The sequence below is a fragment of the Canis aureus genome, chromosome 21 (genome assembly GCF_053574225.1).
Source record: "Canis aureus isolate CA01 chromosome 21, VMU_Caureus_v.1.0, whole genome shotgun sequence".
NCBI lineage: Eukaryota > Metazoa > Chordata > Mammalia > Carnivora > Canidae > Canis > Canis aureus.
Window position 1 is genome coordinate 12,672,713 of NC_135631.1, and position 26,084 is coordinate 12,698,796.

The following is a 26,084-nucleotide window of genomic DNA, read 5'->3' on the forward strand; positions in this document are numbered from 1 at the left end:
TAGCCTTTAAAACCAAAAATATGTTCTGTTACAGAAGACTGAAATCAGGGCTTCCATTAACCTTGTTAAAAAAAAAAAAATCCCATGAGCATGGATTTTTTTTCCTAAGTCTCTTCATCAGAGCAGCATGGGGTCCCATTAGGCACCCTATTTTACTTCCACCTTATAAATAACGTTAGCTATTCGCTATTTCCATGGAAACCAAGTACAGAGAAACCCACTTAAATGAATACCGGTTAAAGGAATAAGTTTTATTTTAGAAAGACTTTGCTGCTCTAGATGAACTCTACTGGGGAATACTACAAAGTTGTCTTAAGTATAATTTTTAAAAATATATCTTTGGTGTAGAGGAAGCTTATTAGCGGTCCTGTTAAGTAAGTACACTCCTTGCACTAAACTAAATATGCCAAACAGCATCATAACATTAAAGATACCTTTTCAATGCATTGCACAGGGGTTTAGATGCACAACACCCAATGACCATGCTTCCTCATGCATTGGGGTGGAATAATTACCCCTATGGGTCTAATTTAAACTAATAAAAGCAAGGAAATTCAGAAATAAGGTTACCATCACCTTGTAGTGATTAGTAATGAAAAGCCCCACAACCGTAGGCACATATACAACTTACTACTCCTCCAAAGAGGAGTGAACAAGGGAGCAAATAACTTAAGTTCCTAATCACTATTACCAGGTCCAGGGATAGCAGATAGTCAAAATTCCCTCCTCGACAAACTATCTTACAAGTTATAACATGTGTTATTAGTCAATTGTTATATACACATATGTGACATAGACACAGAACATTCAAAGGAGAAAATGCAGAACAAGATTTAAGAAGTTGCCCTACATACTACTCTAGAAAAGACCATACAAAAGTTGCCAATAGACAAGTGTACATAAAATAAGATGCAAGTAAGAAGGATAGTAAATTCAAAAAACTAATAATCGTGAGTTTCCAAAGACAGAAAGGGGTAAGAAAACTAAAAAAAACCAGCGGATGTGGTTCTCCATTAAGTTACTGATGGCTCAGATATCTTCAATAAGTTAAAAGACAAATGAAAGCAGTATTCTCCTAAAGGGTGATTACCAGTATTAAATTTACAATGTATGAAAAGAGTTAACATTCTCACACACATTTTTTCCTTTGAGTATATTAACAGATCTCTTTGTACTGCATGTTTTAAAAACATAAAAGTACTTTCCTTGTATGTTTCACACACTGTAAACATTGGCAAAATGATAACATGAAGTTGGGTTAAGAGGTATGTGGCTTTTGCTAATATTACTCACTCTGCTTTTGCATATGTTTTTAAATTTCTATAAAAAGTTTTTTAAAATCTTATAAAGTTAAAATTCTCATCTCAAATGTTTTTCAATATGTATAACTATATAATAGATGAAATGTATTACATATAGATCTTAGAAGCTACTGAATTTAAATCCAATATAGCCATTAACTTAACATTTAACCACAGCTAATTTCCAAGTTTCACTTTTCTTACCAAAACAATTCAGTTAACAGTTCAAAACCACTAGGAGAAATCTGGAAAGGAAAAGATCTGCTATTTTGCAACTACCAATTAATGAAATGCAATCAATGCCTAAAAACAAAGCATTATAGCCGTATTTTACATTTTACAAATTAAAGAAATTCTACTAGCCTTCTCTATTATTCAGTCAAAATACTTTTAGAATCAGCAACACCAGAATTTCCAATTCCTTCTCCAGTTAGGTCCACAGGACTACAGAGAACAATCGAATTAATTAATGCTTCCTATTTCCCTTACCTTAGTTTAAGTAACAAAGCTCCCCCTTTCCCCACTATGCCCCCACCTCACCCCCTACCAGAAAATATAGCAACTTCTGAGGTAAACAGGTCTTTTTCTATTCCCTTCCTTAGTCCAAATAAAAAAATGTTTCACAAATACTCAGTTACTTCACAAGTGATTTTAAGCTATCTATTATCCAACTTCTGGCTGACAGCCCAAAATAAGGAGGTCCACAAACTGTTAAAGCCTTAAGGTCTTGATAACAGCTCTGTTTAAAAACTAATGATTACAATGGTGTTGTGTTTTGTTTTTAAAAGACAGAGAATAAGATGGTGGTGGCCTTGGAGGGAGTGATGCACAGCAGACAGGACAGCATATATACAGAAGAGATGGCAAAGGGATAGTAAAGGAGAGGGGAAAGGAAGGGCCATGGAGGGAGTATGTGCAATCAATGTGCATCTCTCTACGAAGCAGCTAATGTACCACTGAACCAGACAGGTTCCCGCATAAGTATGATAGGAGTGCAGCCCTGACATGAATGGCCCAACTTTTACAAACTGGGCAGAGACAGACTGATTTTCAAAATCGTACAATTCTTTAAATCAACCCCAAAGACCTCATAGGGTCTAACTCCTATATTTATTAAAATGAAGTATACTTTTAACATTCTTTAATTCCATTCACCCAAAAGAAGCAATTTTTTGTAAGCCCTACATAAAGAAAACGTAATACTGTACATACATGGGCAGCCCTGGTGGCTCAGCGGTTTAGCGCCGCCTGCAGCCCAGGGTGTGATCCTGGAGACCCTGGATCCAGTCCCACGTCGGGCTCCCTGCATGAAGCCTGCTTCTCCCTCTGCCTGTGTCTCTGCCTCTCTCTCTCTCCTCTCTGTGCATTCTCATGAATAAATAAATAAAATCTTAAAAAAAAAATACTGTACATACACTATGCTAATTCTAAAACTACAAAGCTTCACTTACTGATCACTTTAGCAATTGTAAAGTAACCTTAAATTTTTTTTAACTGGAACTATACAGGGGTGCCTGCATGGCTCAGTCAGTTAAGCATCCAACTCTTGGGTCACAGCTCAGGTCTTGATCTCAGGGTCTTGAGTTCAAGCCCCACTATATGGTCTACTACAAAACTCCTTAATTTTTTAAATATTTGTTGAGCTAAAGTACAGCACTTTATCAACACAAACTTCCTAGAATTTCTGCTCAGAAAGCAGAAAGGTTTTAGGAACACTGACAAAATAAAATCTAGCAAATGCTTCTATCTACCTTCTAGGCCTTTATGAACTGGTACAGTTGGGTAAGTAAGAACAAAAAGTTAATGGAAGCTATTATTCTACTTTAACTCAAATGCTCATCAGTGGTTACACATGCCATATTCATGTGTAAGCTATTACAAATACATTTGACGAATCCTAGGGAAAAAAAAAAAAACTATACAGATGAAAGACCAAAAAAGTTTCAAATCCAAATTGGTAGTGAATGAATAAAATTAACTCTATTTCACACTAAATGATCATTCCCCCTCCCTCAATTACTGATTTCACTTACAGAAAGATACATACACACAAACATACACACTCATGCACACTAATGGACATATTAAAAACTCAGATATTTTACAAAAAAATCTTAAGTCTGAGGTCATTGTAAGGCAGAAACTTAAAGAGTGGCTTTTTGGGGCAGCCCAGGTGGCTCAGCGGTTTAGTGCCGCCTTCAGTCCAGGATGTGATCCTGGAGACTCAGGATTGAGTCCCATGTCAGGCTCCTTGCAGGGAGCCTGCTTCTCCCTCTCCCTGTGTCTGTGCGCCTCTCTCTCTCTCTCTCTGTCTCTCATGAATAAATAAATAAATAAAATCTTTAAAAAAAAAAAAAAAAGAGTGGCTTTTCTCATAACCAACTTGTTCTCAGGCCTTTCTAGGCTCAATATAGGTAACATACAACAGTTAAATATAGAAAGAAAATTAAAATTACCATAAGAAAAGACCAAGCACCAGATGAGAGGAAATTTCACAAAGGCAAAATGCCCAAAATCAGAAGGCAAATAAATAATGTCCATTGTTACTAGAAAGCATTTGTGTGCCTCTACAATTGTTTCCACTAGTTATTCTACTCAAGCATGTGTTCTCAGGGGTTAAGCACACACTTTGTCCTGAGCAGCTGACCCAAGTGACTGACCAGCTGATAAGGATTTTAGACTTTTGAGTTATAATGCCTGGTCTACTACTGACTCCATGCTAGGTGACCTACTGTAAACCACATCACCATGTTGGTAATAAGAAGAGACTTCTATCACCAAGAGCTTTTTTTTTAAAGTGCCTTATAATATTTTAAAAAGTCTGTTAAAACTGGCATATTCCCACATATTTTCTATTTCTCCCAGAACTTTCACAAACAAGAACTCATTAGATACACTTTTCCCATCCATACCTTTTCTCACCATGACATTTCAGGAAAAAACCCTCCTTTCCAGCTAAGCTGTTCCATATTTACTCTTTTCCCATATTTACTCTTTTACCGTAACAATGGTAACAGCAGTTATTGCTTATCAAGTGTCTTAAGATTTCCTCATTTTATCATTACATCAATCCCAGAAGGTTGGTGTTATCAGCCCTACATCACAGATGAAGAAATTGAAATCCAAATGAACAGCGCAGGGCTTGGTATACAGCACATATAAGAGACATCTTCGCTGAAGGGAACTTAAATAATTAGTCTAAGATCACACACTCAACTTTAAGTGGCTGTACAGAGATTTCAACCCAGGGGTCAGACCACAAAGCTCAGGCTCTTTTCCCACTATGCAACATTTGTCTCAAGCCTTAAAAGAAGAAAGGATTTGAGAATTAAGGTTAAGTAGTGATACCTAACAACAGTTTCCATTTATTTAGTGCATACTATGTGTCAAGAACTCACTGAAGTTTATACCTTAAATTATTAATTCCTCCTAACAATCTGAGGCTATGGATACCATTATTTATTCATATTTCACATATGAAGAAACAGAGGCAAAAGCACAGAGGGGTGAAGTGATTTGACCATTATTACAGAGCTAATATGTGGCAAAGCAGGATTTGAGCCCATGCAAACTGGCACCAGCTCCAGTCCTGATACTCAACCATTGAGCTTTTATTTACTCCCTTGCTAAAAACTTCCCTTCATCTGAACTGCATGAAAACAAAACTTTTAACCTTTTCAACAAAATTACTAGATTGTAAGCCTTCGTGCTTTGACTAATTAAGAGAAAAACTAGTAGTACTCTTCTAAGCATGCATACCAGACTTCTTTGCAGGCACAAAGGGTATGCCCTCGGTGATTAGATCATTGCACTGTTCAGGAAGTGGCACACTGTAAATCTGGTTAAGAGCCCCCAGCCCATATCTCTCCACACTCAGAATCACACTAACCATGCACTGCAAGAAGCAGGCAATTCAGAGATGTCCCAGTGCAATCTTCTATAAAATGAACGTCAGTCTGGAAGTATCCAAGTGTGTATGGTAGTACCCTTCCAACACCCTTTCTTCTTCTTCCCAAACACCATAAAGAACACCGCAAAAGGAATGAATGAATCTAAGCTACTTAAAAACCATAACAAATGTCCAATGATAACTACAAATTTAAATGAGAAAAAAATGCAAAATTCTCATAGTTTTGTAACTTGTCCAAATTCTACATTCAAAAAAGGATGGGCCTCAAAAAAAAAAAAAAAAAAAAAAAAAAAAGGCACAGACCTCTTTGAAAGTCTCAATCCTTATACTACCTTATTATTATAAATGTCCCTTGAAAGGTGAGAGAAAAATAAATTTTTACCTCAGATTCTGAATATTTTGATATACATATTTAAAACAAAAATCATTAGTTACAAGTCATTGGGCTTTCCACCCTAATATCTACTAGTATGACAATATATTTAATTACATAAATAAAAATAAAGAGCATAGATTTAATATTCCTATGCTAACATGTAATATACACAGAAAAATAAATACAGAAGAACAGAACTGGACCTGGAGGTACTAAGAACTTGACACAATGAGAAAAGGAACTATTGCAGCTCCCTCCATTGACATCGTAAAGTTGCCACATTTTCTGGGCTCTCTTTTGAATTAATGTGGCATCTGTTCCAAGTACAGCATGCTAACATTTTACTAAAAGATATTTTCATTCTACATTTGTATGTGGTTTGCTTTTTATTTGAACTCCTGTTTTATTTCAGTGGTCATTATTTCTTTATACCAAGTTGTCCATTTGGCATTCCTAATCTATCTCCCCTGTGCACAAAAAGGGTGGGGAACCACCAGTTTAAAACCTTCTAACAGCAATAATTACAATATGCTTTGCATATAGATTAAATAAAGAAAATAAGCAGCACAAAGACTTTTGTAGGCTTTTTAGTATCAGGTCCTGATAAGTTAACAGCATCTGTTCCTTTCAGAAAAAGAATTCAGCTCTGAAGTACTGGGGGGGGGGGGGGGGGGGGAGGGGGGGGAGGAGAAGGAGAGGAGAGAAATAAACAAATACTAAATAGAGTAATCTGAGTTACAAAGTTTGGTCTTCATGAAATGATGATTTCAATTATTTGTACATATCCAACTCTATCGAATGAGAACTGCTTTTTAAGACATCCTCAAAAATGCTGCAGCAACAAGCCAAATACAACCACTTGTACTTAACATGCATGCTGCATACTCCACACTGTTACGTCATATCAGGCACAGAGAAGACGCTTACCAAGCTATCCTGCGTTCTATAAACTGCCTAACAACAACAGAAAAAGGCACTGCCATCTCTATGGTGGGAGTAAGAGCTGTTGGGGTAGGCAGCCTTTTGCCTTTGGTCAACTCTGAAGAAAACAAATAAGGCTTATATTTCTGTCTTTTAAGCTCACCTCTCTCAAGGCCTTTACTCTCAATCTTTCAGCCTTTCACAGAAAGAAAGGCTGTTTCTTTAAAACTAAAAAGCTACAAAAGACCACTCCAACTTAAAAGGCCCACACCTAGTGCCAACTGTCCTCCAGGTGTCCTCACGACTGCCTCTTCCGCAGAAGAATGGCCTATCTAAAGTTGTCAGCTCCAAGTGGGTGCACCCACCCTGGAGAAGGAAGGGGGCCATGGAAAGAATTATTGCAATTTATATTTTTAAATATCACCCTTTTAAAAATTTCAGCTTCCCTGTATATTTTGTAACATGCATAAAACACTAATTCAGAAAATTACATATAAACATATTTATTGGTAGCAGTACTTTTTTAAAGTTTGGAGACAAGAAGCTAAGGCCAAAAGTAGAATAGAGGAAAATTAGGCTCTACCATTCACTTTTTGAATTCTTGTCTCTGCCTCAGTTTGACCATCCATGACATGAACTGAGCCCTCTACACACTTTTAGGACTATTTCGAGAAATAAGAAAATATGTCCTAGGGCATGGTCTGAGCCACCAAGATGAAAAGCACATATGAATGCTGCCAATGAGAAATCCCTTGAATTGGCTTGTTAAAACTGATTATACTGGGGGTGCCTAGGTGGCTCAGTTGGTTAAGCATCCAACTCCTGATTTCATGATCTCGAGGTTCTGAAAAGGGGCTCCACTCTGAGTATGATGTCAGCCTGGGATTCTCTCTCCCTCTCCCTCTGCCATCCCTACCACTTACCCCCTACTCCCACTCCTGTGTGCCCTCCCTCTCTCGCTCTCAAATAAATAAATAAACTGACTATACTGTAATTCAAATAAACTGCTATGCCCCGTCAGACCCAGTTCTTAGAATTTTAAGGCCAGGCTTCAGCACTTCACTAAATATGAGTCTAAAGAAACATTAAGGCACCTTAGACACAAGGAGTGCGTTCTAGGACCAGGAAGACTTTTTAAACAAATAAAACTTCTTGTGTAATGAAAAATTTATTACCTATGAAATAAAATTTTTTTTTGTTTTTTTTTTTTGAAATAAAATTTTTTAATTTAAAAATTACAAAGGTGAATTATGACCAACAACCTTAGCAACAAGATAACACTTTCAAAGCCAGAATAAAAAGATTATATTTAACGTAGATTATAAGGCCTTTAGGATGTCTTATTTTACACAATGCCAGAAAAACAAATGGCACTCAAATAATTTTCCTTTCTTTTTTCATTGCTTTAAAAAACAATGGGCTATCAGTATAGCATTTAGTACTGGTTGAGTGAGTAGGGATAGGGATGGGAGTGTGAGGTCAGCCAACACTACTGACATAAAGATGTGAATACCAGGACTAATTCCTATGCAGGGTATCTATCTGTATGCTGATTAAGCAGTACTTGGTTTGCATTTCCATTAAAATATTACAATTATTTTCTCAGCTTTAAAATGTATTTTAATTTGTAAGTGTTGAATGAATGCCTCCTAACAAGAGAGCCCACCAGTTTAAAAAAAAGTTATGTGAAGCCATAATTGATCTCTTTATAAATAGTAGCTACCAGAATAAACTAGTAGAACTTAATTCTGAAATGATGCTTCCTAAATCACTTGCACAGGACAGAAAATGGTATAGCCATTGTATACTGGTTAACATTTTTTAAAGTTTTAAAAATAACAATGATCATCTCTAAGCCATTAGGCGCAAGTAAAAGAACTTAAAAATGCTTTTTGCCCCATATGTAATAACCAGTAAAGAGTACATGTTTATAATCTTAATGTATAAAATCTTACCTCTCTCCTTCCAACCTCACTCCCACTTCTCACCTGAGCCTTATTTTCAAAAATAAGGCTTTTTTAAATAGCCACTTGAAAAAAGTAAACTTCAAGACAGTATTATGGTATAATTCTATTTATTTTTGAAATGGATATAGTATATATTTAATGCACAGGAAAATTTAAAAGTAGAATGGAACGACTTTCATTTTCTACTTTATACATATCTATATGCCTAGAATTATTCAGATGAACTGCCTCTGTAATGTTTCTTTTTTAAAAAAAGGACATTTCTCATCAAACCCTCTAAAATGTTGATCGTTACATAATAATTAAAACAGCAAATGTAAAATATTTGCACTTACTAAGAAAATGTATAAAATAACCTACCATGCTAAAGTGCCCAAATTCCAACCTTAAGAAAGTTATCAGTCCCCACTCCATGCTAGGCACTATGCTTCACAACTAACATACAATAATGAACAAGATAGGCACTATCCCAAATACCTTCGTTTCCGTTCCATTTCAATGCTCACTATTTCCAAAATATTCAATCTAACCCAACCAAAACCAACATGAAACATTCTCAAAATGATACATTATAGCTGTGGCCATTTTAGTAAATTGAAAATTTTTTTAGTAATTCATTTTCTAGGTTTCTAGAGGAATTACATAGTTTAGTACAATACTATGGACACGAGAGGCTCTGGAATCAAACGTGGGCTTAAATTCAGGTTGTAGCATTTGCTACACCTATGTGATACCAGGGAGGCCTACATTTCCTCATCTATAAAATGGGGGTAGGATATTAATAGTAAATCCTCAGAATATTGCTGGGAGGATTACATTTAAATGAGATCCTACATGTAAAAAAGCTTAGCACTATATATAGTAAGTACTCAGTAAATGTTAAATTACTATTATTGTTATTGTTATTAAAATAACAACCCGAGTACAAGAACTGTTCATAATTTGCCAAACCTTTCTTATATCAATGCCACTTCTCCAAGAACAAATATATATATTTGTGGAAGTTTGTATATTAACACATAAAAGTAGTTTTCAACATAAAAGCCCGTAATTCAAAGTTTTTCTTACCATAACAACACCCTAGTACATTTATGATATTTATATATACTACATATATATACACACACACACAAATGCATCAGTGTATATTGTCACTGACTATGCTGTAAACATGTTAAGAACTTGTCTGTTATCCATGGGCAGGGGGTATTCAGATCACCAAGTATGATTCTAACTCATATTATTTAAATGTTTTAGATATCAACATTGTTAACACAATATAGACAAATATCTTAAAGTTCAGGCATCTACTAGTGATTACAAACTCAATTTATATATACTACTTTAGTCTATGAAGTATATTCATCAGTATTATCTCTCCCAGTCCTTTAAAACAGCATTGTGAAGCAGGCTTTTACCATTATCCCCATCTTTTTTTTTTTTTTTCTTCATTATCCCCATCTTAATGCTGCAAAAACTAAAGTCCAGCAAGGCTGAATTTCCCAAGAGCATACAGGTAGTGACAGGACTGGTCTTAAGGCCAAGTCCTCTGACACCATCACAATTGTTTCATTTCCATTGTCCTGGGATATTTCATTAAAAAAAAAAAAAAAAAAAGACAGAAAACTGTGCTCGATACTTTAGGTGTATTAGAGGATTCTATAGGGATTACCATGGCTGCCCAGTTTTACTCTCCTTATTTCCAACTTTAGTGTTTCAAGAATTACACATGTGTAATTATATAATGCCTATAAGGAGAATTCCTCCAAATCTGATCTTTCCAGCATTGGCCAATTAACACTAGAGACGATTTTACCCCTTCTACTTAGCCCTCTGTATTTAACTTCTTTGTAACCACTGAATTTATTTTATTTTAATGTTAAGTCTTAAAAAGTCAAGTTAATATAAGATAAATAAAGCCACTCATAATGTGGCAGCATTATCAGATCACATCTCACAAATTTCTGACACATCTAAAGAATCTATTTAATGCCTAATACACAAATATTAACAAATTTCAATTCATATATATAAGAGAAAAAAAGGTTAGTATTATTACAGTGGGTTGGTTTGTTGTGTGAACAAATACTTAAATAATCACTACTAAAGGCAGGATTCTCTTAAATAAACACAGCAGCCATCAGCAATATTATTCTAGGAACTCTACACAAGGAAAAAAGCTGGAATAAGATACAGGCAAGCAGGTAAGAAAGACACTGTCTTGATTCTGTATACCCTCAAACTAAGACACATACATCACAACTTATGCTTACATTTTTCAATATTCCCAGATGTCCCTTTTCCTTCTCAAAAAGCTAAAAGAGACCAGCCATGAGATAAAAATATCCTATAAGTTCAAGAGCCTAAAAGAAGTTAAGAGTGTCCTAAAAGAGAAAAATAATGTAAAGACTTAAGATTTTTTTGAAGCTAACATTTTAAGTACAACCCACAGACCTGAAACTATTTTCTTTCTGGGGCTGCTCACTGGCCTCCAATACATCAATTCTCTTAACACCGTGAACTGTAGTGATAGACTGGTTCATGCTTCTAAACAAAACAGAATCTTTCCAAGGTTACATACACTGTGACATGAGGAACATTTTTGCAGCATCTCATTTTCCTTAATCAACTAGTTTGCATACTTTACCAGTGCAAATATTATGAACAAAGAAATTTTCACATTTTGAACTTTCCAAAGTCAACCAAGGGCCGTGGTATAGCAACAGAGAGTACTGAATAGAGAGGGCTGAATTCTGGTCAAAATTCTGCTGTTGGTGGGTAGTATCTAACTTCAGGCATATATCATTCAGGGAGAAACTGAGGTGCAAAGACATCTTATATACAGCAAAAAATTCTAAGGAACTGCCACATCATGATCTTAAGCCAAAAATTTCAAGGTCTTGTCAGAACAGGCTGGGCTTCTGATCAAATAATAATGCAAAAAGAGAGGAAAAATGTGAAGCACGCTATTTATTTAATGACAGGAACCACTATTACTACTGCTGCTGCTAATTCTAAACATTTACTGAGGCTTTATTATGTGCCAGGCACCGTGCTAAGTACTTTCACAGATTTCGACATTTAATCCCTGCAACAACATTCTGACATTCATTAATAAAGTATCAGAACTTTAAAGAATAGAAACAGAAATTTAAATTTTACAAAGGAAAATATAAACAAATTATTAAAGAAACCTTACCTCTCCCTCTACCTTTCATTTTTTTCCCCCTCTACCTTTCAGATGACATCTTTGAGTATTAAATTTACACTGAAACTACATCTACTTTCAGGAATCTGTCTTCCATTTAAAAAATACTAAGATTCAAGATTTTGACAATTATTACAAAATAATTTTTTAAAAACCTTTAAATTTAAATATGGGCACTGAGTAACTGGCCCCATTCAAAGAAAAGAGAATAGCACATATATCAGGCCCTACCATAATAAGCTCCTAATGCCCATATTGGCAATCTATATGCTATAATTATAAAGTGATCTATAGCAGCACAGACAAAAAAAACTTACAATTGCCAAGTTTTAAATATATAAACACAAACATATATACACATGTATCAGTTACTTTACATATAAATCTTATAGTAGCTGATAAAAAAAAAAAAACTATTCCAAGGTAAACTAAAACACTAGGGTGTTTCTGAAGACTCACTTTAGAATACCAGCACCATGATAATCATAATATTAGCAATCAAATTTTACTTAGCAGAAAGTTCTTAAGAGGCTTGGGAAGCTGTTTGTATAAAATGGAGTAGACAAGAGGAAAGGGTTCTCTGTGCTGTTTAAATCAACTACAGGTCCCAGCATGCAACGCTCTAATCCGGAGTTAAGCAAAAGCCCGAAATGCATCCTGGGAATTGTAGTAAGTAAACCACTTCACCCTATCACAGCAAGTTTTAAGAAAGTCTGAACTATCTAAGCACAATTTGACTAGATCTTATTATCAGGGCCTAGTAAAATTCAGATCGAATCTGTTTGCTTTCTGCTCTGGCAATTTCCTTAGCACATATTGGAAAAAGTATCAATGAATATTTACATCAACATTTTCACGTCAGAAAAACCTGACACAGGATAAGTATATAAAAGAAATGCTTAAAAAGCAAAAAGTTTTATAAAATTTTAAAATTATTTTTTAAAACATCATTTCTAGAGCCATATATTTAAAGTTTGGTTGGATCAATTTCAAAGCTCCCTATTCCCTTCCCCAAGAAAGTTTTAATTGTTTTACCAGATTTTCTCTTGACAGTCTTTCAAGTTATATTTTATAAATAATTTTTCTTCCTGGAAATTCTCATACAAAAACATTTCCCATACTCTAATAATGTCTACTAGGAAAAATATTCTTGTATTTTTACACACATAACACCATCACACACACAAAAACAGTAATACTTAAGTTTCTCTTTTGTCAAGTCCTTACTCAATATTTATGCCCTCTACTCCTAACCCCTCATTTCTCTCTCTCTCTCTCTCTCTCTCTCTCTCACACACACACACACACACACACGTTGCCAGAAAGAAGACTTACAAAAAAATAGAAATGAGATCCATTTCTCTCATCCATTGACCTCCTCTAAAAACAAAGAAATTTTTTAAACTATCAATAACATGTCCAAATAGATAACTTTGAGCTGTTATTTATGTATATACAGTTTCTACACACACCCCTACTTCTGCAAGACTAAGGAAGGAGGCTGGGAAAGAACTAAGTGCAATCTGCATCAGGAGGCCTAACACAGGTGGTGGGTTATTTTCAGGCAACAGCACCTTCACAAACATGCTGTGGAATACAGTCCAAGAAATTCCTAACAAGGAAAGATAAGCTGGCACACAAATTTAACACAATCCAGCTAAAAATCACCTGCAACACATGTTACTACATTTCACCATAAAAGTGACAGGCTACTACAGGATCTGAAGCTTCATCAATACAACATACTGTCCATAAGGCCAGATAGCAGTTGCCATGGTTACTATCACCCACTTTTATCAGGAAATTATTGTCATTACTCTGAAGTTTTTGGTACTTATTTAAAATCTGGAAAAAAACAATCTAGGGTCTGACTGTTAATTGAGTGAAAGAATCAACTACTATTTGATTTGTAAGCATGCTGCTTTAGAGATGCACATGGTTAACAATACTTGGATCTGCAGCAGAAAAAAATCAATTCCTTTCTGCTGCTCCTTCTCCTCAAGTACTGACAGTTTGTATTCTCAATGCAGCCAAAACAATAAAACAAAACCCATCTTTTTGGCTTCTGTGTTTAAGTTATTTTTTGTCCCCTAGGCCTACAAACAGAGTCAAAATAAAGCCTAGATCACCAACCTGTTAGGCCCCATCCCCTTCCTATCTCCGTATTACTGGTTCACTTTTTTGTCTATTTAAAAAAGCAGAAAACATTTCTATACATGATTCCAAAATATAGATAGGAATAGTTTCCTTCAACAGAGACCTGCACACTATTTTTTTTTTTAAACGGGGGAGGCCTTGCAATGTATTGGAAGGAGAGAAGTGGAGGGGTATTCAAACTGCCACACAAGTTTCCAGTGTGAGAAAGTTGCTATAGAAAACCCAAAGGTTGACTGAATCTCACATATTATCTCTAAATGTGGTGGAAGAGTTCACCACCACCCCAGTTTAACACTGAGCCAATAGACAAGTAATATAAAAGTTATTCTTAAAAGTCTACGTCAACATTCTCACAAAAGATAACTCCAGAAATTTAATGCACAAAAATTTTACGAAAGCCTACAAAATAACACAGCCACATACACATACAAACAAGAAAACATATGCTATTTAAAAAGTAATTATATACAATAAACTTAAAGCAGTGTTAGCATATTACTGTCTTAAAAAAAATCTTAAAGCAGCAAAAATACACACCTGGTAAAGTTAAACTGATCAAAATATATTGCTGTGCTCTTAAAGAATACTTAGGGCCTACAAAAAAGCCATGTACAAAAGTTCCTGAGAAGTCAACAAAAATTGTGAATATTTCCCAGCACAAAGTAACATGAAGATTCAAACATATTTCAAGAAATCAGGTCCAAATACAGAAATAAAGGAATTCTGTCAAAGGTTAGAGCCCTAAAACTTTAATCCCTTCCTTTTCTCCCTTGGAATAGCAATTAAATACAAAAGCTTTCAGCAATAAAATACCAAGAATACAAAACTTAAAGGCACATTACTATAACCTTAACTTCCATATTTCCTCAAAAAACAAAACAATACAAAACAAAAAACCTTAGTATTCAATATCTGAAGGATGAAAAAGTTAATACTACCCTAAGAGGTTTCATTTTTATTTAAACAGTTAAATGTTTTTCTCACTTCACACAGAAATAAGTTTCTATATTTAATTTCTAATTAAAGGGGCTATTTCATAAAGAGCATTAGCTTCTAAAATATTAAGATACTAAACCTTTTGATATGCTCATAAACACAGGGACTCCCAATTAACTCTATTTTATTTTGTTTTAGTCCAAATTTGTGAGCAGAGTCTATCAGAAAAGCCCCAAATCAAGGCTCTGAGTTTTAAACTTTTGCGTTATTTTTACACAAAAATGTTTCAGTGCACTCCTCTAGATTTGAGTAGTCATTTCCTCTTGCATCCCTCTAAAAAAAAATAAAATAAAATGACATACACGTGTACCTAATACTAATACAGTTATACATCTTTTTCACTTTGAAACAAGCTTGAAAGCTTTAGTTTGTAAGAATTTTTCAGAAAGTTAACAGAATCACTCAAAACAATCAAAACCTTAACTATGACATCTGTTACTCTGTGTGTTAATGAGAGTCTATAGAAGAATCCTGAAACTTAAGTATTCACTAAAATCAGCTACTATCACATCAATGAAGAAATGAAAAAAAATTTTAATGGGGGATACACATTTCATAGGATCTACACACACACACACACAAAAATTTTTTTTGAATTATGAGAAACTGCCTCCACAGCATTTTTTAAACAAAGCTTCAACACTGTAACAAAGAGCTTTTTGGTAACCACAGTAGCATTTAAAAAAAAAAATTCATCACTTGTTGGGGGTACACTTGTAAGGTGCTCACTTCCAAAACGATGTGGAGAAAGTTAGTATTTTAAAGATAGAAATTTCTGTCCATGTATTTAGTTACCTATCTCAACATCTGCACGGCTTCTAACAATTTACAAAGAACCTTCACATGTATTATCTCAGTCGATCTTACTGAGAAAAAAGTATAGTATTATGCCTAGAAAACCGACAAAATTCAAAGCAGCTTCTTCAAATTTTCTACACATTCCTAAGTTCCTAAAACTTTGATATAAAACTTTACAAGCCACCACAGTAGCATGATATTCCCAGGGATGAATCAATTCACCTAACACTAATAGAGCTTCAAAGGGGCATGTGCTGTAAATGCTATGAAACTTTCATCTTTATGCAGTTATTGTTAAGTGTTACTAACAGACATATCAACAATGACCTGTACTCACAGATACAACTTTACTTACAGTTCAAGAATCTCAGTCTTTGGAGACCAACTCAAATATATCAACCATACGTATTTATAAAGCTAAGTGCATAAGAATTTATCTATTAGGGTCACTGACCATAATTGTGAGGGAAAAAAACCCAAGAAATTAAATTTTTTCCCATACAGTATCTTCCTTTCCAAAGTCTCGTATCTCCATATCCTATCTGTCTTAATATTATAGGGATGACACAAAATCTAAAGCCCCAAATCATACCAACTTCTTTTGTTTATAGCCATTACGCATAATCTGTTCAACACCCCACTCACCAATACAAGACTAACTCTTCATCAAAATAAAATAATTCTAACAGCACTCTGTGCCTAAGCGTAGCATTCTTAAACTATCCACAATAACAAATCTACTTCAGGTAAATACGGTAAGCAGGTAAAAAGCAATCAAAGATTTCAGTTTCAAATAGCAAATGTAATTTATTAATGGACTTTTAAATGGACTTACTCAAAATCTTTCTGGAACTTTAAGGCGTTAATCCTGTTGCTTAGTCGAAGCTAATAGAGCTGTAATAAGTAGCAAGACCCTCAAAATTCAGAGATTTGCTTTATCTTGCTGTAGCACCTCCTGCTGGATAGCATTTAGAGTTCTTCATGTAAGCAGAAGAAGAGTATTTCTGAGGCAGCTCCTTCTGGATGATTGAATGGGAAAAAGGATGGACCCTTCAAAGCTAAAAGAAATAGGGCCCCATCCATCACTTATACCTCTTAAAAATAAAATCTGGCGTAGGTAGGAATCTTTTTAATCTATTACTATTCTGGTTCCATAAGACCTGCCTGAGTCCAAAGTACAACATGCTTAAATAAAGCTTGCAAAATTATCTAAAAACTACTTTAAAAAGCCTTCAAAAGCACTCAAGCAAAAGACTTTATTACGGCCAGCCAAGCAATGCCAGTCATATTGCAAATACCATTATGTTAACAAAAGCAAAAGTCTAACATAAAGAAAAGCACCTGGAATATTTTTAACATATTAGTCAGAAGTTTGTGTTAGAGAATTTTCTGCACTATTACTATGCTCCTTTTAAGGATAGTTGTCTATCTACAGAAGTTTTAAGTATAGAAATTTTTTGATAAACAAGAGCAAACTGCACACAAAAATTTCCTCTTTGCCATCAAATATGTCCTGATATATTAAAATGTATTCTTCAGACATTTTAAATAGCCCCTAATTAGCTAGTTTTAATCCCACAATGTAGATTCCATATACAAGTGAAGATAGAAAAAAATAGAAAGGAACTTACCAAAATCAAAATGAAAAATAGTATTTCCAGTAAAAATGTAGTAACAGTTTCCTACAATGCTGTGAAACCAAGTAAATCAAGAAACTTAAAAAAAAAGGGGGGGGGGCTACTCTTCAAAAACCAAAAGAAAAATTGACCTATTTATTTCTAGTGACCAAATGTGAGAAACACCAGATGTAAACAAACAACATAAACAGTGAAAAGTACACTTGGATGTCTTAGCCCCAATTTCAGGCCCTTTACCAGGCCTTCAATGAAGCCAGAGATGTTGATGAGTATCCTCTCTCAAAGGAGATATTCCAGCACCCTGCCCTAAAGAACCCCTATAAAGTATGCCTATGTAAAGGCTTCCTTCCTAGAGTGCACAGCTGCTTTAAAAAAAAAAAAAAAAGAAACAACTTTCATCAACCCAAATTAATCTGATTCTAATATTCAGCTATCAATTATTAATACAGGAATGTTCTCTCTTTAACGTCCCCAGCTTAAGCATCTACATTCCTGACACTTACTATTAACAAAAAATGCACAGCTCACACCCCAGCTATGGGGCAAATCTCTGAAATCCAAAAACACAGCCACAAAGTTCACTGTCAAGGCCAATGCTGAGGCCCACACACGCCCGGACCTTAACTCCCATTTGAAATTCTAGAAAGCCACACTTGCAGACATCATTTAAAAACAACACAATGTGGACGTGCGGAGTGAGATCCTCTACTTCAAGACCTAAACAAAGAATATTTCAACATATGCCCCGAATATGATGACACCAGATTCACCAATGAAAACAAAACCTGCCTGCCATTAGCAGTCATACCCTCATCTCAACAACTCAACTACTTAGAAATCACTCTCAGCACATCTGCACCCTACAACCGGCGTGTGGCCTTCTCCGGGGGTGCAAGCCACAGACAAAGTTGAAACGAGACATTCCTCCCCCCGGTGCCCAATCTCGATATCAACCCCTCCCCTACCGGGGCCACCTTGCTGCTACCCACCATCGCGAACGTGGTCAGGGGAAAAAAAAGAAATCCTAACAGCACCGCTCAGCAGAATAAAGAGACCAAAGAGAGAGGATGACGAGAAGTGTTGGGAACTGCGTGCACGACGGGGCTGGACCAAACGGAAAGAGTCCCACTCCGCGCGCCCCTCCCCCCGGCGGGGGCGCGGGCGGGGGAGGGGCGGCCGCGGCCCCTCTCGGAGCGGCCTGCCGGCCTCGGCCCGCGCGGGGTCCCGGGGGCGCCCCGCGGCCGCGGGCGGCGGGGGCGAGTGCGGGAGGGCCGGCCCCGGGGTGAGGGGTGCAGGCAGACTCTCCGGAATAACAAGTTGCAGAAGAAGAAGAATAAGCGGAATTTCCCCAACGCTGCTCCGGCCACCCAAGACAAATGCACCAACACACACACACACACACACACACACACACTCGGGCCCGGCAGCGTCAGCAGCCGCAGCTTTTTTTTTTTTTTTTTTTTAAACCAGATCCCTCAGTCACCAAACAAGATGGTTTTCCAAAAAAAAAAAAAAAAAAAAAAAATTAATTAAATAATCATAATAAAAACTTCCCCCCGACAGCATCTCGGGGGGGGGGCGGGGGCAGGGTGGTGAGGGAGCCGAGGCGACCATCCCCGGGCTGAGGGACAGCCGAGGGGGCGGACGAGGCTCCGCGCCCCCCGCCCCCGCCGGCGGCCCCCCTCCCCGGCCCCCCGCCGGGACAATGTGACGCCCCCTCCCCGCCACCCCCGGCGCGCCGCCTCTGTCACCCGCTCCGGCCCTGCACTCAGCGCCCAGGCTCCCGAGGCTGCTCATAAACTTACTTCCAATTTATCCTGGGGAGGGGTGGAGGGCAGAGGGAAGGAAGGGGGAGACAAGGTTTTTCCATTGTCTTTTTTTTAGGGGGGGAGGAATAGGAAGGGCACGCAGGGGGGCGCCCCGAAGGGGAAGTTATTGCTCAAATCTCAAGTTGACTGAGGGGTCCTGACGAGAACACCCCCCCTTTCCCTCCTCCCTCCCACACACCCCTCCCCTCCCCCTCCCTCCCCCCCCCCCCCACAACAAACTCCAAGCAGGCAGCCCCAGTTCCTCCCAGAGACAAACACCAGAGACAAGACAGGGAGACAGGGAGAGGGGGAGAGGGGGAAGGGGGGAGGGAGGGGAAATAGAGCTACTCAAGAAAAAAAGAGGAGAGTGAGGAGAAGAGAGAATGGAAAAGCTGGGATACTGCACCCTCCTGCTGCTGGCTGGTTGTCCCCCCTGGCAGCTGGAGGCAGGAACTCTGAGCAGGAGAAGCAGGAGGAGGAGGAGGAGGGAACTCTTCTTCATGGGGAGGGAGGGAAGAAGCTGGAGCTGCTGCTGCTGCTTCTGCTGCTGCTCTGGGCCTCTCGCACTTTTTAGATATTAGTGTGTTAAGATGGTAGGTTGTTCCCTTCTCCCTCCTCCTCCTCCTCCTCTCCTCTCCTCTCCTCTCTCTCACTCACTCACTCACTCTCCCTCTCTCTCTCTCTCTCTCTCTGGGCTGTTTCTTTCCTCCTCTTCCCCAGGCAAGGGGGGGTGGGGAGGAGGGGGTGGGGGGAGGAACTGGATCCTCCTCCTCCTCCAGGAGAGACACACACAGGCCCCGGGCCGGAATCGGGGTGGGGGGGAATCAGAGCAGCAGGAGAGAAACTGTGGGAGACAAACAAGCCCAACTCTTCATCCTCCTCCTCCTCCTCTCAGCAGCAGCAGCGAGCACCACCAGCCCATTCACCACCCGGCCCCGGGCCGCAGCACCTCCGCCGCCTCAGCCCGGGGATCCCTCCGCCCAGGCCCAGACACACTCGCCCGCGCGGGAGCCCGCCGCGCGGCCCCGCCGGCCCGCCGCCGCCGCCGCCGTGCGCGCCCCCGCCGCTCCCGAGAGCCGGGCGAAAGGGACTGGGGCTGGGAAAGCGGGGACGAGGGCGGGGGGGAGAGGAGGCGCCGGGGTAGAGGGGCACGGCGGGGAGGGAGGGGGCGGCCGGGCGGAGTTGTACGGCGGCCGGCCCGGGCCCCCTCGCCTCCGCCGGCGGCTCCCGGGCCGCGCGGGCCCCCCCGGGGGCGGCGGGGCGGCGGCGGGGGGGGCGGCGGGGGCCCGCGGCGGCGCTCGGGCGGGCGGACTACTTGACGTGTCGGTGCGGCGAATTTATTTCACTTTGCCTAAGGAACGGGGTGTGCTGCGGCCCCCATTGCCTAGGGAAAAAACCCGGATGTAAAGTGAGTGAAACTAAACTAGAGTGAAGTAGGGCAGCAGCAGCCAAACTCCAGTGCAGCGGCGGCGGCGGCGGCGGCGGCGGCGGTGATGGGGCTGAGCTCGGAGCGGCGGCGGCCAAACTCCGGGGCCGCCGCAATGATGGGCCCGAGCCGCGCCGCAGCTCGGCTCCCGTGTAGCTGCAGCCGAGGCGAGGCCGGAGCCCGCTGCGGCCCCCCCAACTCCGCGGCCCGAGCCCAACTCCCCCCTCCCGCCGGCAGGAGCTGCAAAGGGGCTCCGGAGCGGCCCCAACTCCCTCCAGTGCAACAGCAGTTTTAAGGGGGGAAAAAAAAGAAAAAGCCGCGAGGGCAGGAGCGGAGAGAAGCAACGGGGAAGCACTGCAATGGGGGAGCGTGGTCCAGGCAACAGGAGAAAGATGCAACCTCAAGTCGAATGCAACATGCAATCCCCGGCCGCCGCTCGCCCGCTCCCTCCCCTCGCCACCCCGCCCCCTTTCCAAATAACTACCCTTGAACCACTTTATTAGCCACACTTAGTCCCACACTCGCGTCGGGGAGGGGCGGGGGACGGGGTCCTTCCCTCACCTTTATTTATTGCTGCTTTCTCCCCCCCTCTCCATGTTTTTTATTCCTAAGTTCTTTTGTTCTAAGGGGGATGATGGCATTTACTTTTCTGCTTTGTGTAGCAGGGCAATCACTGGGAATCGGCCACGTATAATCCGGCGGTTTGTCATATTTTATTAGTGAAAGTATTTTATGCCTATTCTACCTCCAAGGACTGTAACATGGAGAACTGCAGGGAGAGGGGGAAAAAAAAAAAAAAAAAAACACATCAGAGGAATTCTTGTTTTGAGAGATTTCTTGGCGGGGAGGGGAGGGCCCTTTTTTTTTTTTTTTTTTTTTTTTTTTGGAGGAGGAGGTTTATTTAGATTTTCAAATCGATAGTTTTCAACTTAAAGCTTAATGTCTTTGTATGGACATACTACTAGATTCTAAAATAACCCCCAACCACAATAAAGAAAAAAAGTCCAAAATCCTAGATTAAAGAAAAAAAACAATCCCTACTGGACAGTGTGATATTATCTGGTCTGTGCAGCACGCTGGACTTAACATAGTGTTGGCCTTCGAATGTTAAATAACAATAAACCCCAACCTCAACTGAATACAAATGGGGGGTGGGGGTGGTTTTGTTTTTAAGGCTCAGCACTTTTGTAGCATCTGCCACTACGCATTTTCCAGGCATTGATTAGCCATGCAACTCCCATAGGCATGAAGTCCAGTTTTTGCAGGTAAAGAGCAACAGTGGTGAGATGATTTGCCCAAAGTCAAAGTGAGTCATTGACAAAACCAGAAATAGTCTTAGAGTCGCATTTGTTACTAGTCACCTCTTTCCCATTAAATAGTATTTCCTCCAAGAAATAAACAATGTTTAAAAATAAATAGACGTTCTTTACCTTGTTATGCATTTCCACCAGGGGTGCTTTGAGATCCTTGGATATGAAGGTGTTTTATTACTTCTGTGACCTGCAAAATTAAGTTTAGTTTCTCAAGAAAAAGAAATTTTTAAAAATTCTGATTTCTTAAAGCTAAAAAAACAATAAATAAAAAGTATGGGCTTTATTTTACATGTGTAGGCCATTTAGTACTCTGAACTTTATATTTAAAAAATTTCACAGCGGAGAGAGTAAGAGTTTGAGAGCAAAAATGAAAATCCCTATAAATGATTCAAGAAGCCTGGATGAACTCATAATGTTGTGAAACTGAACCCATAACACAGTCAAGATGAGTAACGGAAGGACAGGTTGGGTAGTAAGACCCAGCTTTGCCACCTAGAGATAACACTAATGTATTTAAGAGATGAATTAAGGCAGGGCCTCAAACTGGACCACTAGGCACTGGAACGGCAACCTAATAGGGTCATTTCAGATCAGCCCGGGCTGTCAAAATTTTTTCAGAGCAAGACTGCTCTAGTGTACATTCTGGAAAACAAACAAACGAACTTAAAAATGTTTCAGAATGTCATGGGAAAAAAAATCCAGAAACTTAAATTGTGCCTGAGTGTGTAAATGCTATAGAAGAGGAGTAAGTAAACTTTTTTCTATAGAAGCCCAGATAGTAAATATTTAGACTTTGTAGATCATAGAATCTCCACAGAAGTCACAACTTCTCAACTCTATGTAGTTGTAGCACAAAAGCAGCCATAGAAAATATGTAAACCTATGAGCCTGGCTGTGTTCTTTTTAATAAAGCTTTTATTTATGGGCCTTGACATTCATCTACTTCTCGTGTATCACAAAATATTCTTTTAATTTTTTTCAACCACTACAGAAAAATGTTGAAGCATTTTTAGCTTATGGGCTAAACCAGGGGAGTGAGCAGGACTGGGCCCAGGGGCTATGGCTTACCAACCCTGGCTTTAAGAAGACTCAAGCTGACAAACGTTAAGATATTTGGGTATCAATCAAACATCAATGTCATGAAAAATTGCATTTTAGATATTTACATTTAATTAAAATATTTTGACTAATTTTCTTGACGTTCCTATAACTACCTATGGAAAAGAATGGCTGTGATTCACTGATAGATGATGTTTCCATTTACATACTCTTTCCCACTCTAAGATGATAAGGAGGAGTGGACCCAAACTGACCCAGATTTCCGGCACCTGGGTAGTACCACTCCTTCTCAACTAAGACCCCTTGGGCAAGTTACTTAACCTCTCAATGCCTCAGTTTTCATATCCTGTAAAATGTAGCTATTAATATTTATTTGTAGGGCTATCAAGAAGATTGAATAAAATAATCCATATCAAGTGCTAACTACAATGCCTGGTACCTGGGACTGTATAATACACTTTTTTCCCTTTGCCCTCAAATTCATTTACTGAGTTAACATAACTCTGGAGAGGATGAACAAGTAGAGTCCCAATATCTTGTCTACACTACCACTGATGTGGCATATGAAGTCCAAGGATTCTTGTTTCAGTCAAGGTGGTGGGGTTGGTATTTTTATATTTTGGTGGGTGTTTCTCAATTTCTAAGCATGCCGGTTATAGGCACTTGGTAGACCCACACTAGCTGTATGGCCTTAGGCAGACACTTAAGCCTTCTGAATCCTGTGTTTCTCATGCACAAATTAAAGATAATCTTTATTGGATTTTTTAAAAGGTTATATAGCATAAATACTAAAGAAAAAAGCTGGGACGCCTAGGTGGCTCAGCAGTTAAGCGTCTGCCTTCAGCCCAGGGCGTGATCCTGGAGTCCCAGGATCCAGTCCCACAGAGGGTTCCCTGCATGGAGCCTGCTGTGTCTCTCATGAATAAATAAATAAAATCTAAAAGGAAAAAAGCTAAAAGTTTGTATAAGTTAGTGAAAATCACAGAAATAAGTTGTAACTGAAAGTTTACATCAGAAGCTCCTTTGAAGTAAATTGTTCAACTTTTAGACATGAATGACAACAATAAGAGCAGGTGCATAGTAACTTAGAATTTGCTCTCCCACAACCTGTTTACTCCTCCAAAGCTATTTAATAGCCATCAAAACACTGTTGAACAAAAGTAAACTCAAATTTTGAATGTTATTGTATACTGGAGTACAGTTTTTCATTTTTATAAAAGTAGTCAAATTTATCTGTGGTTTCCTATATATTCTTGCCTTCTGTCCATGCTTCAAGAGGTCATCCAAAGTTCAAGATTAGAAAAATATAATTTTTTTCTTGTATTTTTATAGTTTCTATTTTTTTACATTTACGTTGTTATTACATATAATTTTTGTGCTTGTGTGTGTGTGTGTGTGTGTGTGTAAGAAAGGAGGTAGGAGGGACACCTGGGTGGCTAGTCAGTTAAATGTCCGACTCTTGGTTTCAGCTCAGGTGCTGACCTCAGGGTCTTAGGATCTAGCTCCTCGTCAGGCTTTGCATTCAGTGGGGAGTCTGCTTAAGATTATCTCCCTCTGCCCTTCCCTGCACTCTCACTCTCTCTTTCTCTCTCTCATAGTAAATAAAATATTTTAAAAAAATAAAGGAGGTAGGAATCTAAATAACTTCTGTTTGACAGAAAATATTTGCTATTGGGATTCTATTGGATAATATAAAATGTCTTTCAAAATGATAAAAACAGCTAGTCCCCCATAAGCATTATCAGTCTAATGTAGAGATACTGTAAATATAGCAAAAATATAACAGAAACTTATATATTACAGTATTATATGGAGTATTATGTGTTATAATAGAAAACAGTCTCTTCTAAACTTTCTTATTTACAGTTTTGTAGTAGTTTGGTACACACTGCACCCATGGATAGTAAGATGTTTTGTACTTGTACCTGATAGTTTCTGATGTTCTGACAGTATTTGAGAGTATTTCAAACAAGGTAATAAACTCCCCACCACCACCACCACAAAGGACTAAGTGAACAAGCTTTCTCATCCAACTCCCCTTGCCTGTCCTTCGCTCGCTCAACTATCATCCTTTTTTTTCTTAGGCTGAAAAGTAACCCCATTGTCTCTTAAAAGGTCAGCCTAAAGGAAATTTGAACTGTCTGAAAACCTGAGGGTCCTCCTTCACTGAAGCAGGGAGGTAACTACTGAAGTTCGCCAGGTCTTTTCCAATTCCTCTTGGACTGGAATAAATGAAAACCTGGGTTGTACCAACAAGGTGCTTAAATAAGTAGAGGAAATCTATCAATGTGATTTTTAAATAATTATGACAGAAAATCCCTGGTGACTAGCAGAAGTTGAATGTATGTTCTTTTCTCCCCACTGTCTCAATGGTTTCTGATCTTTTAAAATCTCTTTAACTATCTTGTGTGTGCATTTACAGAAAGCCAAAATCATAATTATAAATGGATGAGGTATAACTTGTAAATAAATAAATATTGGTGGATAAGCAGTTGACTCTCTAGAGAATGCCTTCAATTTCATTACTTTGCCATAATCGCCAAGGTCAATTTAATCCTAAGCAATATCAGGTGTGTGCGCGCTTAATAGAATTAACTAGACCAGAGCTCCTGAACTTTGGCACTATTGACATTTGGGGGCCAGATAATTTTTTGTTATGGGTGGCATTGTAGGATGTTTAACAACATCCCTAGCCTCTACCCACTAGATGCAGATAGCGTCTCACTGACAGTGGTGACAACCAAATATATCTCCAGACATTTCCAGATGTCCCCTGCGTGTGAGTATGGGGCAGGGGAAAGGAGGGTAAAATCACACCGGGAGTTGCAGAGGATATGGGGGGCGGGGGAAGGTAAAAACGACTAAACTAGACCAAACACCGTGCACAAATTTAGGTGTGTATGTGTGTGCATGTGACTCTGACTTCCACACAGAAGCAGATCCCAATTCCTTTTCCAGAAGTAACTGATATAGATCAGGGGGCCTATGCTGGACCTGTTGTTAAAAACAAAAATGGTTGCAATTAGAACTGTAGAAATGTCTGCCTTAAAGCTGCTGAGCTGCTAAAAATATCACAGGGGAGATCCTCTAAGACTGGGGATGTTAAAAGAATTTTATCACCTTATTATTCCCACCTTTAGATTATCCATTATCAACATAAGTAAATTGTATTGTGGGCCTGAGCAATGACATTATCTAGTAGAAGGT

The 26,084-nt window shown here is 38.9% G+C and overlaps 1 protein-coding gene across 17 annotated transcripts in view; it reads right to left on the reverse strand.

Moving 5' to 3' along the window:
- PHF21A (PHD finger protein 21A) overlaps positions 1 to 20,017 on the reverse strand; it is a 196,928-nt gene extending 176,911 nt beyond the window's left edge. For 6 of the 17 annotated variants that reach the window (XM_077863024.1, XM_077863033.1, XM_077863032.1 and 3 more), the window contains exons 1-2: positions 18,261 to 18,411; positions 16,470 to 16,653 (exon numbers count right to left, since the gene is read on the reverse strand). The gene's annotated coding sequence lies outside the window, so the exon portion shown is untranslated. Of the gene's footprint in view, positions 1 to 16,469; positions 16,693 to 17,265; positions 17,325 to 18,260; positions 18,413 to 19,485 lie in introns of those variants that run through there. The other 11 variants (XM_077863034.1, XM_077863031.1, XM_077863030.1 and 8 more) reach the window with 7 other exon arrangements.
- Positions 20,018 to 26,084: the final 6,067 nt, after the last annotated feature.